We start from the raw sequence: 16,683 nt of genomic DNA on the forward strand, positions 1-16,683 counted from the left end.
GTCTTATTTCTGTCTTTCCCACACCTTGTGATTCACGTTGATCCAAGCAGATTGATTGGAATCAAAAAGTAAGGCCCTGTACTAATTGGCTTGAGCTTTTGCTATATTAAGAGAAGGGGGATATACAATCCCTGCAAGACAATTTGTTCGCATAAACCTATTGTTTTGCCTTTACCATCCTAACACCACTTTAGATGGATTACGTTGTATTCAAACTGTGCTTGATCGCATGCCATCTGATTTGTTCTCCCCCTCGTTAAGCATTTAGTGAGAATCAACTTGGCCATCTGGTTGAGGGAGGTCTGCACTCTGCAGTGCTCAACTACTGGGTGCTATGATGTCTACATTGAAGTCATAGGGGTATTGGACCTATAAGATATACACAAGAGGGCCCCTCAGGCCCGCCCAGTTTAAGACTACAGGCTATCCTTAATCCCCACCCCCTTCAGCAGCAATCACTCCCGTCTGAGACTCATGAAACTGGCAGGAGGTCAAAAGCGGCTCAGTGAGGGAAGGCCAACGTGAACCCTAACCATGCTTAGCCAATCTCGGAGGGGACAGGAGCAGTAGAGTAGATAGGAGAGAATGGACAGGAGGATGTACTGTACCAATTGAGTAAAATATGGGTCCAGGCCTTAAAACTTTTCTCTGAGTTACTGTTATGTACAGTATGTGGAGCACTTGCTCACAAACTTCCCCCTTACGGGTGAATGCATACTTTAACAGTGAGGTATATGTATGGGTATATACATGTATGGGTGTATACGGAGAGCCCATCAATGAGTGAACCTGCAGGCTAAATTAAAGACTTACTTTTCTTGGGGAGACATTTTTGGCACCTTTATCTTCTTGGCATGCTTACATAATATTTCTGCCATCTGCTCTGGCACTGAAGCCTTAACCTTGACCTAGACACAAATGTACACTTTATACTTTAATGATACTGGGGACCATGCTGTATCACTGGCATTTTATGAAAACATCTATATACACCCTCAAATATTTATGTCATAAATCAACATTCCTAATTGGTGTGTGACAGGGTGGCACGTGTGTTATATAATTGTGCTTTTCCCCCTCTAAATCACTGCAAATTCGCACATATTTTACCGGCCACGTGAGTGTGAATAAAGTTCAAGTAGGCTTTTACCGTAGGCTATGGAATAAGTAGTAACGCCAGTGGGACTCATTAGCAAGCAAATGCTGCCTCTTTCACACACAAGGCTGCTCTGCACAACAGACAGGAAAGTGTGGACCTAATGTAGTTTAATGGGCAAGCCTGTAATGGGATTAAAGCAGATCCTCTTCCTGTCAGCCTGCGTTAAAATATTCGCTTTGCTAAAGACCGGCAATGGGAAGACAGCAACTCCAAACTTTTCTTTCCCTCTCGCAAGATGATGCCCACCCCATCCGCATTGGATGACTAGAGAACAATTAAAACAATGGCAGAGCTCATTAACATTAAACAGGAAAAGGTGTGCCTGCCTGCCTCTTGATTCACTAATGACTGCGTTTCTTTCTTTGCCGTTGTTTTGTTCCTTGTGTGTTCAATCAATTGCACATTTTGTTCACAAAATTATTCACACAGATTATCTGGCATTTAGCGTGTAACAAAGCTGCCTCTTTTCTGAAGCAAGCGTTCAAAATTCTTTGTGTACTTGAAATATAGTGTGTAAAGGACATTGTGAACTCAAGGTTCTTTTGTTGGGGATTTGCTTTTTCGCCCAAAACTTCTTCCTCAGAATTTTAAACTGAGCCTATTCTGACCTCTGGCAAAGACACCCACAGAATTCTACAACATGCTTGTGAATGCAGCTCGTTTACTATAATTCTTTTAACAGTGGGAGCAAAACAGAAACAAGACGCTAAATGAGATTAGGAAGGGGGAGCAATATTAAATAATAACCTTGTCTAATTGAGATTTGGCTGCATTTCACCGCACATCGTTATGCGTGACAGTTCAATTATTGTGCCATTAATATTTCAGGAGTCGTAGCAATAGTACGTGGAAGAGACTGGAGATGAGCTGGCGATTGGGGAAAGAGGGTGGAGGAGAAAGAGGAGAGGGTGGGGGTGGAGAAATGATGTGAGGAACTGGGATGTAGAGGAATGAAGCCCTGTTAAAGACAGATATAGAGTGTTTTGTTTCACTGATGAACTGTGGGGGCCCTGGTGTGACCCTGTACGCCTTACGTTTTGATGAAGAATGACCCGCCTGAACTAACATGAACTTTCATGACTGGGAGGAGAGAGGAATACCTCCCATGTCCCGTTGTGATTTGACAGAATATTGTGCAACAGCTGAAGCAGAATCTCATTCTGCAAGCTGGCATTATAAGCAATCTGGAAAAGTAGCATCATACTGTTCCTTCTCTGCAACAATCTATTTTGTTTTGTCTTTCCACATCCATGCATGTTATAATTATATAAGATAAGAAAGAAAGACAAAACTAAATTAAACAAAAACACAGAACATATTCAAAGCTCTGTTAAAAAGAAATGCACAGACATCATACCTAGCTGTACTACCATATTTCACAACCTTTGTGAGTAGTTATGTACAAAATACAATATAGCGAGGATTTCCATTTTCCTTCTGATGATCCTGCATAAAATGTTTAGGCTAAACCGAAACACAAAGTGTGCCGAGCAAAACCTACATCACTACCACAAGTGCCACCACCATAAGCAGCCAGCCATACAGAGTCAGACCACATTGATTCATCTATGTGCTCAATGACACCACTTGATTCATCTATGTGCTCAATGACACCACTTTAATTTTAACTGAGCATTGAAGCATGTCACACGACACACCATAAATCATGGGGGTGTGTATACACAAGGTATGATTGAATCATGTGACAGATGCTGTTTGAGAAGACAGTGTACTGCACCTGTCTGCTTCACAGCTTACAGGTCTTTCTTCTTTTCATTTTTCCTCTGATCTGGATGCTTTGAAGTCCCAGAGAAGTGCCCTTATGCCCAGGACAGTAATCACATTAGTCTGTGATCCTCGCTGAGTGGCCAGCAGAGAAATGAATTCAGGAGTATTATTTTGCGTGAATGAACGCAGCATGCTCTCCTCCCTCGTTCATTCACTCCATCTGACTGATGTTGGCAATTTCCCAGGATGAAACTTGTGTCCACAGCCAGACATGATCGATGGGATTTATATCCCAATTCCCCACCACCACCATCAGACCCTCAAGGCAATTTACTTCTGCCAAGAAACCGGAATCTCTGATTTCACACTCAACACACATTATAGCTGCAGAGCAAAAACAGAATGCAGTACAAATAAATGAATGCCCCTAGTGCCTTGGAATCCTCTAGTCTACAGGTCTCGCATTCAAAGTGATATTTGCTTTTCCAGCCAGTGAAATGCAGGCTCTATGGTGAATATAAATCCACCATTTGTAGTTCCTGCTCTGTGCTACAGAGGTACATCTGGACATTGTTACATTGGGTGAGATGTTTGACACAGCTGTCGGAAACATGGCTCTGTCCAGCCCTCCTCCATCACTTGATGGTAGGTTGCATGTGATGGAAAATGGAATGTAGTGAACTCAAGGTCAGCAACTAATGATTAAAAATGAAACATTGCTGAATCATCACATTTTATATTACAGGCTGTCATGGTGGACTTGGACTATGGACCCAAAAAATTCTGTAATATGCACTTATGCAGTATACATAACAGTAATGCATAGTCCTATTCAGGGTATGTCATACTCATAACAGGTGAACATTATGTGAAAAGGGCGAATATTTGGTAAAAATAGCAGATCTACAAGATTACAACAGATGGCAGTTTGTGAGTTTGTAGATAGCCTAATTTCATCTAAGGGATTTGGTGTAGAGGGGACGTGGGCAACATAATATATATATATATATATATATAAAGTCTCTGAATAAAACTAAAATATGGAATGTTGAGACACATCGCAGCTACTGTAAGTCCCACCACGTGCTGATTCCATGCATTATTTGGCTTTCATTAGTGCTTTCTGAGTCTGCTATCCTTTATGCTAAAGAGCGCCAGTAAACCAAGTAAAATAAAATTACCTTAATTGTGTTATTGGCCATGCAGTCACCTGGAAGTCACCCCACTAAATATAGGTTTTGAAAACAAAGTATTCAATATTATCGATCACGTACCAGCTCATACTAGTACATTAAATACTAGTATACTGTATATAGTTGATTGTTGATTGACTTGTACAGTACTAAATAGCTCTCTATCTTACCAATTCTGAACATCAATTGCCAAATATTTCAGCCAAGGTATTTTTGTGAGCAACAACAGTGAGCAAGCATCAGCAAGCTGACAATTCATGCATGCACAAGACAATGTTATGCATGCACACGATTGCACCTGCACTGATTTGTTCTACTACTACTTTTTCTACTGAGCAATAACTGTATTTTACATGTCATTTGCTCAGCTGTTGCACCATATGACACAGTTGTGTTAAACTGTCTAAATTAAGGATGCATGCTGTCTGTTTTTGAATTACTGTTTTTAAACTGTATAAATTAAGGATGCATGCTGTCTGTTTTTGTATTACTGTTTTTAAGTATTTTTGTACACTGTCAAAAAAGGGTCAATTCTGTTGAATGAATGTCACAAGTTAGAATGAATTGTGTAAAAGATAAACTTTCTACTGGCCATTATTGTGTGTAGACAAAAGTTACATAAATTTTTAAATAATCAATAATGCATTCTGACAACATTCCACTAATGAATCAGAGAGAAGAAAAAGAAAAACTCTGGTAATGCTTGTCATTTAAAGCAGACAACAGCTAATGTTACAAAACATCCCTCCTTTGTCATTTCAACTAATTCAACATGTGAATAACAATGACTCTTCTCCGTGGGAGGGAGAAATTCTGTTTGTGTCGAAGTGTGCTGCTTGCACGTGCAGGAACCAAAACACGCACCACTAAAGACACGTTGCCACTACGGTGCGTTCACAGCTCGCAGAAACGTCTCAAGACAGTAAGATACTTACAAGTCTCAACTTCATTCTCAGAGCTAGTCCCTTCTGAGAAGATCAACTAATCCTCTCCAGGCAAAAGAATCCAAAGGAAAAGCTAAGCATAAATTAGATGCAAAAGATTTCCTGCGAAAACCAAGCATACTCTAGAAGTGTCTGCCTGTGCTGTAGCCTGTCACAGAGGCTAGGGAGGCAGAGTGAGTGTGTGTGTGTGTGTGTGTGTGTGTGTGTGTGTGTGTGTGTGTGTGTGTGTGTGTGTGTGTGTGTGTGTGTGTGTGTGTGTGTGTGTGTGAGTGAGAGAGAGAGAGAGAGAGAGAGAGACTGTAGACACATATGTTGCCAAAGCCTCCAGCTTGGCAAAAACGCTCATTAAGCCACTGACAATCATTCCCACAAAGCCCGATCTAAAGGCTATTCACGGGGTGTGTACAAAAGAGAGTGGAATACTGGAGGAATGCAAGTTCCATTTAACACACCCCCCAGTGTCACCGTGTAACATGTTTGCTGCACCTGACGCTTCACTTAAAAGCATCTCTTATCTTCACAGATCAGCTAAAAGAAATGACTAGGATATGAGGTGGAAGCACAGATCACCTGCTGAGATCATCTGTTGAGTTGTTGCTCCTTCTGCATAACACACAACAATATACATTTTTGTAAATCCTGGGCACCTATATATGATGGTGTTACGCAGCAAAAACAGTAAATCTCGAATCGGGTATGCTATTCTTGCCATTTTCGAACATTTAAAAAAGATTTGTTGGTCTTTTTTATGTTTGCTGGTCCTGATGAGGAGCTAATGAACCAGTGTAACCTGTCCTGCAATGTAACAAATAAATAAATAGAATTGAGCAAAGGTAAAGAAAAGACCTGACTGTTCCACACTGGTGAACTGGGACATCACTCCAAGACTACACGGATGGTGTGAGTGGAGGCAGGCTGATCTGTCAAGGGAAAGCACAGAGCAGGGAAGGAGTGCTGAGACTGTCGATAAGAGCCTTCCATGGCCCAACACAAAAACTGCAGTCTCTCTCCCACGACACACAGGGGGGAAGGGAGGAAGCTCCCCAGTCTGGATGATGTATGGCGTGGACCCCGGTCTGAGACTTGGGTTTTAACGGGCAGAAAGGCATCAAATGAAAAGGGGAGGGGAAGAGGGTCATGCTTGAATTATGCTGATGTGGGTCGTAGCTGCTGCTAAAACCAGCCAGAAGGCAGCGGCCTTTCTGATAGAACATGCGGCCACAAATAACGAGGTTATTATCACTCGGGCCTCACAAATGCTGACAGTTGGGAAAATGGTGGGAGAGAGACTGCATACCTTTATAAGATGTCTAATAACTGTGTGCCTTATTATGGGTTCAATGCACATTAAATAGGCCAAGCTATACGGTAAGCAAAATTGTGTTTTCATTAGAATTCAGTTTTCAACCCATTAAATCTGGGAAAGCATCTGTGTCATTTTCAATTTTAGCGTTGGCCATTTAAAAATAGCATGTGTACAAGCTCGAGCTTGTACATCTGCTGTTTTTTAACATTTTTGAAAAATCTTGAAAGTGTGAGAAATACTGATTTAGGAGGTTTTAAGAATCTGCCTCATGTCTTAATGGGTTCATTCATTATACATAATATTTCCGATGTAATGCTAATTTGACCCTTTTATAATTTGAGGGTTTAAGGATATTAAAATACACTTTCCTTTTTTCATTTGACCCCAATTTCTCCCCAATGTAGTCATTATGCAAATTGATTCCTCCCGACCCTGTTGTATCACCTGACTCACCAGTGAGGAACCCCCACCAGGAGGATGTAGAGCCTTCGTCCTACTCCTCCAGCCCAACACTCTCCACTGACAGATGCCGCCCCAGCTCGTCACTAATAATTGATAATTGTCACTGCATGTAATCATGTGCAGTGAACACAATTTGCAGCTTCCCTCCCCGAACATGGGCCAATTAGCCTTTCGCTAAATCCCACCCCAAAAAGCGATTGTCCAATGCCAATCCAAATAGTTTAGCAACTGTTGCTATGCAGGTCAAGCTTTCGCCACCTCATAGCAGTCAATGTTATTTTGCATGGCTGTGTTGTTGAACATTTACACGGCTTAACATCGGGAAACTGTAGTTACACGACTTACCCACCCAGGTGATGGCAATAATGCTAATGACGGTAGTCTTACCGTGCAACATGAAAACTCTTGTCGGGCGGTCGTTAAAAGTTGATTTCTCCCTCTGTCATTTCCTCGTATTTCTAGTTTATTTAAATACTGTAATGCAGTGCATAGCCTACAGCAGGCCTGGTTGACTAGATTTAGAAGACATTTTGAAGGTTTTGCTTCTGAAATGATCCATTATTTATATGGAGAAATCCCGTCATTTAACATGCATCTCAATGGGTGAGAAGGGCAGCTTGACCTGTCTCTTCGCTGCTAAAGTGCCTATTGGACAAAGACGGGATGGGGAGGGACTTAGCGAAGGGCTAATTGTCTTTGTCTATGCTTGACAAAGCCGGATGCGCTACAGTGGATTTGAACCCACAACTTCCGCTATGTATGGCCAATAATCATTTTCATTGACTTTTGGAAAGCGCCATTTGATAACCCAAACATGAAACCAAATCTTTGTTGTACTTTTACATGTGGTTTTGAATTGGCACCTCATGCCAACATACTGGGGAAGAGCAAGATGAAGGAAGCCTCTATGTCGAAGGCTCTGGTACTATCTGAGCTGTCTGAGGACACTGGTCTTTTCATAATGAGTGCCGAGTGCCAAAGTCAGTAACTGAGAACACTCACAACGGCTCGGCAGTGCCCGCGCCAGGCCCTCAGAACCCCTAAGCACCCTCTTTGAGCAGCAGCAGGATGGAGCTGCCATTATGACCACACAAACAGAGGGAAGCCTTATGAACTTTGCACAAATGCTTAGAGCTAGGAGCTGGACAGTTCTGGAAGCCGGAGAGATAGGTAGGTTACAGGCGTGGCAGGCTGCCAGTTCCAAAAAGCTTAGTGTTCATGCACTCTGGGCGGACAAACCCTGACATTGTCCTGGGCACAGCCCCGGGGACAGCCTCTTCCCCTCTCTCTCTCTCTCCCTCTCTCTCTCTCTCTCCCTCTCTCTCTGTGTCTTAGGCGCTCGAGCTCATTCACACTTCCAGTCCGGCCGATTCAATGGTTTGGACCTGACTTACGGAGGCAAAAAGGCAAACATTTATTCACACGTTGAAGTCAGGGAGACCCACATGGAAAGTGAAGAGTAAGCATTCTTGCAGCCTAATACACACAGAATCAGTACACAGCAAGATTTTTACTCTGACAGTTTACAAATGCACTACTACAGGTCCTTTTTTACACTTTCAGAGCTAAAGTAACACTGAGGAATATAATCCTCAGCATACCCGGCCGCCATGTTATTCACTGGATGGCTGTCGAGTGCTGATTGCAAAATTTTCCACTCTGTGGATTTGAAATGTTTCTATGAGGTTTGACCCATCCAGGCACAGCCAAGGTGAAACACAGTTGAACACGATCTGTAACAGAACATGTTCACATGTCCCTTTAATTTATGACACTTCTCTTATCTCCCTCAAGCAGCAATCACTAAATGTTATCTGGGCATTGCAAGATAGAGGTCTGGTAAGTAACCCTGGAATTAGAAACATGCTTTCTCTGGAACACACTCCCCCCTCAGGCAAAATTATCAGAAAGGCAGAGCAACAACAATCCCCTTATACTTTCCCTAATACTACGGCCATGTTTCTGCCCTCAGCTTTATAAGAGCAAAGAAGAAACAGAAGAAGCAGGGAAACTGATATAGCAGGTGTATACATCAGCAGCAGTCGTCAACCTCAGAGTAACCTCACCATCAGGCTGTAAGTGCTACAGCATGTGCTGCAGTGATCCGTGAGTCTCCGTCATACCTGCCAGGTTGAGATAACACCAGCCCATACACTCGGGTATTAAACAGAGTGTCATACAATAGAGTGAAGGCAAAGCCCTCCAGGTCAATGAAGGACATTCTGACTTGTAGATGAGAGAGCACCGCTGACTGTTGAAGTAGCACTGGGGCTAATTTATAGTAGTACCGGTACCATTTTGGCCGATATGCTGCCGACACACAGTATGAGGTTTTTAATTGAACTTCAGGCACGTAGCCCACTCTGCCAAAAAGTCGTCTGTTGCTCAGTCTGTCAACAAACGGTCAATAAGCTTCAAACCTGGCAGCTGTAGACAGACACACAGCAACCTGCACCTGCTTAATAAATTAGCTAATGCTGTGTATTATTGTCAAGGAGATAAATAACAATCAATGTTGTATTGTTGCTCTTTTAGATGTGTTGCTAGGTTACTGCTTACTAGGGTTCGTATCTTCCTACTGACACCTTCCGTATTAATGAAACATTGTCCAGGGTTGATGCATTATGGAATATTTGACAGCCATACACTACAAGATCCATTAAAAAAGAGAGGAAAAAAACAAAAAAACAATCCAGTGTACTGTGTAAGAAACAATTGGACCTCACTCAAGCATTTGAATTCTGCAACAAAACAAAAGGGGGGCAATGAAACACAAACGTGTTACTCACAGTCACTGATGTCTAACGGGTACTGCTGCTGACCTAGCTACGACAAATGAAAAGCAGATGAAATTCCAACAATCAAATTGCCCGCGTTTCGTATGCAATTCCCCATTAACCGTGGCACTTTAATGGCCTCCCCAATTGTTTCCAGATCCATGTTGACGTGTGATTTATTCAGCGTGCTGCTACAAAAGAATAATGCGACGAAGCCATGCATAAATGTACTGGAGCCCCAAATAAATCACACACAACATTTAAGGGCGGCCGTTTTATCAACACAGTATGCTTTCTGTGCTTGTACTTCAATAATAGCGGTATATTAAGTGGTTCTAGGTCTCTTTAGAGAGGCGTAATGTGAGCAGACATAGTAAAGTAGGTGTGTCTCTGTGGTGTTAGGGCTGGAAGTGTCTCGGGTGTGATGCAAGGACAGAGAGTGAACAGGGGGAAAAGGCCAGACTGCCATCCAACTCCCTCAGCTAGACTCCCGGCCATCAGAGAAGCACAGATGGTGCTCTCAGCGATCATGGCAGCGATCATGGGATCTCTCCTCCTGATTAACACACCTATCGAACACTTTGTGCACACAAGCGTCTGTTCCCCATACATCACAGTCTGCAGCACAACAAAGTAGCATGGTAAGCAAACGGTGGGCCTGCTTGTGCAGGCTGAATGATGAAATGACACAAAAGGCAGCTCTTTAATTTGGGGTGAGTTCATCACTGTGTGGCATCTTGTTCGGGAAACAATAGATGAGAAGATTTCATTTTAGCACATAAAAGGGGAAATGGGTACACTGGACATGAACAAAGAGGGTCGCCTGCTATACTTTGCCATTTCTTATCTTCTCTCTAGACAAGTTTAGATGAAGTGTCCACTTGGAACCCAATTTAATCATGTCCCCGTCCCCCCAAGAATCAATATGCTATTTTACCCCGACAGGTCACTTTTAACAATGTGAAGGGCCCCTGCTCTGGAACTATTTGGAGTGTGTACACAGCTGATGGCGAATACGGGGCAAACACAAGCCTGAAAATGAATTCATTAAAATAAACGCGCACTCCCTCGGTCAGATGTGTAGGCCTGGTAACCGAGCTTGGCCTAATCTAGAGAACAGTGTGTATATGTACACCCTATACAAAGGGCATTCATAGTTAGTAGAGTTCACCACATACACAGGGGACCCCGTGGGGGACACCGGTCAATGAAGTATATATAGGGCTGTGGTTAAATTGCCCTCTTCCAGACAGAGCAGCTCAATTGTAATTGAATGGAACAGTCCTGTAGGCAGGGAGAAGATCATATAGCCTTTTCTGAGCATGCACGCAGCCCACCTGTCACCCCCTGGGCACTGCATCTGCATCCTGCACAGCCGCCCACCCCCCAACACCACCACCTCCACCTTGGTGAAAGTGGGTGTTCGCCTCAATATGTTCCAGACAACAAGCCGGATTAATTATTTCCAGAAAACAGGCTTTTTTTCTCCAGACCATAGTCCTATGAAAGGGAAGAGAAGAGCAGTTAATGCCCTCTCATGATAAAGGCTAAGGATCAAATGGACTTTTAAGGAGTCGGCTGCTGGCTACACACACACGCACACGCACACACACACACACACACACACATCACAGGGGTCAGCCTGTAGGACCACAGAGGCAGGGCAGCCTGCCGTGCTACACGGCTAATCCTGTGGTGGAAAATGTCTCAGGGATCCGTCTCACTTCAACGCACAGCAAGAGATGAACAGGCAGACCAATATTTGGGATGAATTAAAGATGTGTGTGTTGTGTGTGTGTGTGTGTGTGTGTGTGTGTGTGTGTGTGTGTGTGTGTGTGTGTGTGTGTGTGTGTGTGTGTGTGTGTGTGTGTGTGTGTGTGTGTGTGGGGGGGGGGGGGGGTTATGGGGAGGCCATGTGTGTTTCTAGGTCTACTGCAGAATCATTCATCCTTCATACTCACGGTCATGCACACAAAAAAGAACCATGACAGGTCATTCAGGCATGGTCTCTGGGTTTTAATCATTCTGTTATCTATTTAGCCTTACTAAATACTTCCTAATAGTTTGCCTTCATTGTATGCATTTGTGAATGCTTGAAGGACGAAACAATATTATAATGTTTGCATTTTCCTTAATGATGGCCACAAAGAGATGGCCTACAGTGGTGGGAAAGACACTGCGTAATATTGTTCTCAATGGCTTTTCCCTGATAGCCAATTTAGGCTACGTCAGGTGCAGTATAGCCCAAAGGCACAATCCTATACAGTACAGCAGGAAACTGCATTACTATGCAAATGTCCCTTTAGGTTTCAGCTGATGGATTGCTTTTATCAACGTCTCGCTATATTTTTCGACGTGCGTGTTCCTTCCAGGGGAATATCAAGTGGAACGTGGCAAACTTGCACTCTTAGGGCAGTGCTTCATGAAACTTAAGACCAATAGCAATAAAAACTATGTCTGTAGGGTCTTGTTGAAGAAACACGATGCCTCCAGGTCTGTATCAAGCACTTCGCATCTTCTGAATCAATGGTGCAACTGGATATAGTAAGAACTTGCAGGGTACCCCAGGAATGGATGGATGTGCATAATTCACCGCTTACTTGAATAAATCTGGTTAGGGCTGGGCAATTAACCGAACATATATCAAAACCCGGATTTAGAACCTCTAACCGACTTAATCTTGCTCATGTTATAGTCGTACTACACATTCACAATGCCTCCCTTTGTGACGTGTTGTGAGATGGAGCTGCTCATTAATCATAGTCGAGGCAAAAGTTTTAAATAATTGTGATTTCATTGGGCTTATATGTGATCTAAAAAACAGTAGCTATCTGTCAGTTAAGCCATATCTATAAATAGCTGCATTCCAAACATCAGATGGCAACCAATTAGGCATTAAATAGAAGTGCAGTAGTGTGATCTTACCTGGCAACCCCTTTACCACATAATATTCTGCAACAAACGGCATATTGTATTTATAAATGAAATAACAGAATTATGTTTTCAAAACAAATATCAGACAGATGCAAGTGTAGGCTATCCCTAATGTCACATCCTTAAACAGCTCTAAGTTTCTGATAGCTGGTGCCACTTGAAAGGACAAGTGAGAGGAAATTCTAGAACAAATGAAACAAATGTCTGCTTCACTCTGAAACATTAGGCACACCAGGAAAGTTATCTTTTAGCAACTTGAAAGGAAAGACGGGGTATTAAAGAATCCAGTGAAAGGGGCTTTTAGAGTGGTGCCTTTGTTAGGCTCACATCAAAAGCCCCGCCTGAATAGAGAATAATATTGCTTTGTGTTTTCACTGTGGGAGAATGTTTGCAGTTTGTTGCACCAAAAGTCACAGAGTTGGTCTGCCTGCCATATTTTTCCCACATTAATTTAATTGTTAAATGCAATTTAATGTGTGAACATTTTGTTTGTACAAATTGTGTTCCATTTGAATACTGTCAGAGTTAAGATACTGTGCACTGTGTGGCGAGATGAGGAATATGCAATATGGTTTCATTGTTATATGTGCCATTGAAATGATTAAACGGGAAGCTGAGATATAAGAGGCATGAAGTAGTGTCGTTCAAATGAGCAAAGAGGTAGTTAGCTGAGCCCTCAAGGGTATCAAGTGGTTATATGGCCAAAGGAAGCTGATGCGTTTGGATTCTGAGTACATGTTAGACAGAACTGACGAAGTAAAAGCATTTAGCTGCTTTGCTGTGGCGCAGAATCTGCACTAAGTGGCCTACAATCTAATTTCCTTAATCATAAAATCGAAACTCGCCCAGGTCATGACAAGAGGAGGAAATTGAGATAAAAACCATTAGCCGGGATATACCATCTGTAAAGCCAGTTTGGCTCTCAGACGTAAAGGTATATTGGTTTTGTATTCATTTCTTTTAACACTTGATGATACTTCAACTCTCTGCAGTGTATTTACTTTATGGCAGGGAGCTTTAGTTTGGGATTCATTCCAGTAGCAAGTTGACCACCTGGGACTCCAAGGAGCAAAACAGCTGACCTCCCAACTAGCTCCACATGTTGACTGAGAGCAGCTGCATAATCAGGTTAACTGGCGATGAAGCACAGGGCATTGTGAGCTACAAAACAGGTCACCTCAAAGCAAACAGAAGAAAATAAAAGGTTCATGAGCCAGTCTTGACTTGAGTGCAGAACTTGAAATCTAAACGTATCTTTACATGTACATGCCGATAAGAAGCAAACCATCAGAGAGGGAACAGGTATGCTAAAAGTAATGTTTACTGTATTGTATATTCGATCATGGTAAGACATCCAAATATTTGACTGAACTACTCCTGAACAACAGGATGTGGGGAATATTAGCACAGTTTGCAATTTAGGTAGCAGACACTCACAGTGACTGACAAAGTGCAGGATCAGAGGAAGCACCATGATGACCCCTTGTCAACAAACAACAGGGGTAATTGGTTGCATAATTAATGCTAAGAAAACAATCTGTATGTGCTGCAAAGTATCTGATGCGTAATTTATGCTTGATCATAATGCCAATGCAATGGATCGTGCTAAAATTAGCAGATCTACAAGCTCACAAGGCGTTACGGATGCAAAGTGTTGAATGAATGAATGAATGAATTTGTTGAAGTACATCAGCACTTCCACAACATACATCAGACAAACTATCAAAAAAACACAATAAAGCCCTAACTATTTCCATTGTGGTCCTCGGTTATGAGCTTGTAGATTGGCTATTCTCAGCATGTGACACCCTCGTATAAGTATAAATCAGGCTTAAGAAGGTAGTCTGAACTAGAACAAAAAAATCATTGCGTGGATGCACCTGGGACGTATCCACAGTGATGTATCCCAAGGTCATCGGGGTTTCGGGTCTGTCGAACATCATCCCCTCACTCAGGCAACCCAGCCGGGGTTGATCAAGTCCCGACTTACGTCCCGGCAGTAGCTACCCTCGATCAGTCCATTCGAGAAAGACCAGGGCTCTGTGGTTTTACTCCAATGAACAACTAACCACAGTACTATACCAGTAAGATTCCTGAGGGTGATAAGCGACCTCACCCTGCACGCATCCGCCTCGTGGCAGACTGCTGGGCGAGCGCTGGCGCTTTGGCATGGGGGGTCAGATCAACATGGAATGAATTCTGTAGGCCTACTGGCCATATAAGGAGCATGTCATTGTCTAGAGTGTACAGGGTTTGATGAGGTCAGATCAACATATGGATTGTCAGAACAGGTCAGCTCCATACAGTACAGTATATGGAGATCTAAGGGTGGTAGCTGGGACATTCTCTTGAGTGTACAGGGTTTGATGAGGGTCCAGGTAGGGTCGGGCCTTAATTTTCGGGCCTGTTGAGAACTCTAGTTTCCGCCGGTTGCCGGGCACTGTGCCGGGCACTGCTGCACTATTTAACTTTGGGGCAAGCCCATCTAGAGTTTGAATGGACAGGTGGGCCTGTTGAGAACTCTAGTTTTCGCCGGCTGCAGCTGCACTAATAACTTTGGGGCAGTCCTGGTTAGAGTTAACTGTGACCTTTGGTCGCAATAAATAGCATAGCACCTGTGAACAAGCAAATGTACCATACATCTGAATACAACTAGCATCTATCTGTCACAGAGAGAGTAATACAATTCATAATACAATGTCTTAGCTCTTGTTTGAGGGAGAAAAGTAAATGCAATCAATGTGGAAAATCACAGGTAAAATACTAGTATGTAGGTATTAAGGCAAAACCAAAATAGTCCCTCAACATTCTTAACATTCACTGCTAAACAGAAGTACTTTGAACTGTTCAATTATTTGAATTCTCTCTGAATACTTGTGCTTTGTGATTAATAACCATTTCCTGCTCATGTTGTATCAATAATGAGACACATATACTGTAAACAAGGGCATTGATGTCTTGTTGTTATGTTACCCTGTTGTTCTCTATGTCCATGTTGGATGTACAAAGCCAAATACTCCATTTCTAAATCAATTTATACAATCAAGAATCTGTTCCTAGTCAGTCCAATTTCCTCTGTTAAATTATGTTCAACAGTTCAATTCTTTGAATCCAATGTTGGCCAGAGCAACAACTTGCCTTCAACGATTTGAAGGCAACGAGCTGGACCATTTCGATCGGTCGAAGGCTCCAACCCATGACATATTGAAAATGGAATTAAGAATTGAGATTTTCTTTTAGAATACATCTGCTCTGATTGATCCTTTAATCGTTCGAGGTAATCAATACTAAAGTTATTGAATGTAGACTACAGTAAGTGGTGCAATCAGTTCCACACCTTGGGGTCGATTTAGGACTTCTATTTTACTTACTTCTATATTACTAATCTAATTACAGTATTATGATCTGGGGGCGTGTAGTATGTCATATTGCAATTTTGGGCATGTTAAGAAGCGCTTTTGACACCCCCCGGAGTGCGCAAAACGGCCTTGAATTAGTCATGGGTGTGTTTAAGGCGTGTTTGAGACGTACCCAATCAACATGTCCGTACTATTCTCTTTACCAGTCAGCTGATGTCACATACGGAATGCGCACTTTGGGGATCGTGGTATGACATTTCTTCAGGCTGGCACCATAGAAGACATGACATGCCTTTGTCACATTTGGGTTAATTATTCCTATTGCACTGCATGCTGTCACCTTTATGCCTCAAAAGAACAGACCCACCTTTCAGATCGGAATGGAATTGCGAGTAGATGCGTAATTAATTAATTCGATAACGATAGAACCATGTACCATACAGCGAATGAAAGCAAGATTCCTAAGGAATATGGAGATTTTTACATTTAATAAAACGGTTGAGAAATGAGAGAACCATGAGTGTTTATAGGCTAATATCAAGGTTTTTTATGAAAGACCAAACGGGCTGTGAACTTGAAGAGCTCAATCACCATCCCGACACGGAAGAAATATAGCCTAGTGCATGCATGTATATGCACTGTTGCACTTGCACACAGTAGCCTACACACGCTCTTTATTTGTTTCTATTGAAAAACACCAGTAAAATAACGTTTATTATATTTTATTTCATTCAAGTCAAGGAATGAGTTGAATGCGTGCTGTAATGCTGTGGCCCCGATGGTATGGTCTTCGCTGAGTTCGCTCGTAGCATTTTATTGAA

The 16,683-nt window shown here is 42.5% G+C and overlaps 1 protein-coding gene across 3 annotated transcripts in view; it reads right to left on the reverse strand.

Annotated features, from left to right (window-relative positions):
• Positions 1 to 16,683, reverse strand: part of chl1b (cell adhesion molecule L1-like b) — a 73,150-nt gene that overhangs the window by 34,018 nt on the left and 22,449 nt on the right. Inside the window, exon 1 of one of the 3 annotated variants that reach the window (XM_083770907.1) lies at positions 5,016 to 5,152. The exons of the other annotated variants lie outside the window; for them this stretch is intronic. The gene's annotated coding sequence lies outside the window, so the exon portion shown is untranslated. Of the gene's footprint in view, positions 1 to 5,015; positions 5,153 to 16,683 lie in introns of those variants that run through there. 3 annotated transcript variants of the gene reach the window in all.

Source organism: Protomyctophum parallelum (genome assembly GCF_964188405.1).
Source record: "Protomyctophum parallelum genome assembly, chromosome: 8".
NCBI lineage: Eukaryota > Metazoa > Chordata > Actinopteri > Myctophiformes > Myctophidae > Protomyctophum > Protomyctophum parallelum.